This window comes from Vigna radiata, chromosome 9 (assembly GCF_000741045.1).
Source record: "Vigna radiata var. radiata cultivar VC1973A chromosome 9, Vradiata_ver6, whole genome shotgun sequence".
Classification (NCBI taxonomy): Eukaryota; Viridiplantae; Streptophyta; class Magnoliopsida; order Fabales; family Fabaceae; genus Vigna; species Vigna radiata.
The window spans coordinates 8,738,560-8,741,494 of record NC_028359.1 but is presented as its reverse complement, the minus strand read 5'-3'; positions in this window follow the sequence as shown (position 1 = coordinate 8,741,494).

Below are 2,935 nucleotides of genomic sequence, written 5' to 3'. Positions count from 1 at the left end.
TAGTACAATATAGTACAGTTAACTGCAGTACAGTACAGATCAGTTTTTTTTGCCCAGCCCTACCTAGACTGACACTCAATGCAAAAGCTCTCTCTCTGCATCAATTTTGGATGCTTAGCGCCAGAGGCATAAATTCAGCTTCGCAATGGTCATTGGCGCTCAGCATGTCCTGGTTGCCGCTCAACGCAGGCCACTCGCATTTTGGTCTACTCAATAGTGAAAAAAACACTCAACGCCTAACTAGGATACTAAACTTCTTCAAGTTGATAAACCATGTACCAAGTCAAATGACCAAATTGGTGTTCCTAAGTCAATGATTGATCCAAATATGTGTTTTAATGGTCAAGAGGATTCCAATTTTCTCAATTAACTATAAAAGATGGTTTATCAATCCAACATCAAACCAAGTCATTCCAAACAACACATAATCCTTTGTGAACTAACAAATTCAACATACATTTTACATCAATTCCAAACATATCAGTCGTAGAAATACCTTTTCAACCAATTATCCTAAATAAAAATATTTATAGCCTATAACCATTTACAAACCAATTCAAACCAATCACACATCACATTATCACATAGTTCAAAATAGAATTCAAAAGCAATTTGAATAACTAGAACAATCATTTCAATTCATCGTAAACAATCATACCTACACACACAACTCTAATCATATAAAATACTTAAGAAAATGGTATTTAACTTTCTTAACCTATTAGAAGACTAAATTGTTCTAAAGAACCTATAATCACTCTCATAGTTCAAGGAACTCAATCTGTTCCTATAAACCATAGAAACAAAACATACAAAGAAAAGAACAGAAACTAAATTACTCTTTTGTAGAAAGGAAAACTTGAAGATATCGTGTCAGGGATCACTTGTTTCTGAAATAAACTTGAGAGAAGTCAAAAAACTCTACAAATGTGCTTTCTAAAGATATAATGTCTTTTAAAATTATGAAAGTTTGTTATAATAAAACTATTTATATTAAAACTTTTTAATATTAAAACAATTAAATCTCATATATTTTTAAACTACTGTCACTTCTAAAATATCAATTTATAAGTTTTTATATTTATAATCTACAATTAAAATGCTAATTTGTAGGTCTTTACATAATTTATGATTTTGTGAATTGTTTGTTATAATTTTGATTTTAACTTAGGGATATTTTAATATAAATTTTCAACTAAAAATTATTAAATAAAATGAATAATGTTTTTTCAGTAAGTGAATTGATTAGCAAGAAGATTAAATAGAAATATTTAGAATTGTTGAATAAAAAATAGCATGTGAGTAAAAACATAATGATATTTGTGAAAGAAAATGTTTATACATTGGCCTTAAGATTGCAATTTATAGTGCATAAAAAGGCATTAATAATTAACGGTTTTCTTTACATTTAATTGGTTTTAAAATATGAAAAGGTAATTGATTATGATTAAATACAAGAGATTTTGAAGTTTTAAAATATATCAAAAGGAGACTTTTAACATATCAACCTCGGTATATTTTTAATGTTTGGCCTATGATAACATAAAAAAAGAAAAAAAAAAAAAAAACTAGTAGAGTATCTATATTTTTTTTGGTCATGGTATTCATTTCTAGATTATTAGTGGTTTAAGTTTTATAAAATCTATTTTTTGGTGGAATACGTATTTTTATGACAATTAAGTTTTGTTTTAATAATCTGTAATACTTTAATGTATCAATGAATGACCCTAAAAAATAGAGTAAATTACTGAGATGACTTTTTAATTGAAAAATATTAAAATCATGATATTTCATATTATGTTTTTCATATTTTAATGTCTTAAAAAATATAAAAGCAAATGCATATAGTATATATGTCTAACACAAAGATCAATTCTAATGGAATCACAATGATAAAATATTATTTTCAATATTGGATCCTTGAGTTGTTTAATATTGAGAACCAAGTTTTAAATATATTTTTCAATTTTTAGAAACATCCTAGAGCATAAATGATCATGCAACATTGAGTATGAAGCAAGAATATAAAAATCATGGTGACAAAATAAGGATTTTGCTATCATCACAAAATAAAAAATAAGAAAAATAAAAGACAAAAGTTATATTAAATAATATCAAATTACATTTCAAAAACTCGTAATCTTTTTTTTTCTTAAGTTTCATGTTCTTTGCAAAGCCCTTAAAATATTTAAGGCTATTGGGCCTCTGAAAAGATCCCAGGCCCATTCGTATTGGGCACATGGCCAAGAGAGGGGTCCCTTCCCTTAGCTTCAGAAATTCATTTCTCCATTTTCTCTTCTCTCTCAAGAACATAAACCTTGCCCTAACTCAAGCACTCACTTCTCTCTAAAATTCCAGTAGATTCCACCGTTTAAAACTTGATTTGAGGCCACCAAACTNCTCCTGAAAGGAAGGGCTTCCAACTGAACCGAACGTTTCTCAATTTCACTGGGTGAGCAAANTTTTCCCCTGTTTCCACTGTTCTTGATTTAGGGTTTACAAGATTTCTGATTTTAAGTACATTACGAAAATTCCTTTTCAATCTCTCTGCATTCTAGCTCTAAGAGCTCTTTTCTATCACNATTTTTGGTGATTTGTAGGTTTCTCCCTCTGTGTCCTAATTTCTAAGAGCACTCTAGAAGTGAGCTACTTTCTTCTTTTCCAGGTAAGGGGAGCTATTATATAAAATATGTAATTCTCTTTGTATTTATTCTTGAACTGATACAAGTGTATGTGACAGTGAATCTGTTTTATTGATTATTTGATTGTTTTATGTGACTGTGAAGTGCTCTGAAAAAGGGGTGCCTGTTGGAATTGTTATGTCTTATACTGCTTTCGTTTGAGGCTCTGTAATTGGTTTTGATGAGCCTAATCTGTTTCTTGTCATTGTCATACTGATTGGTTGATTTAAATGAGTATGGGACTGAACTGGCTC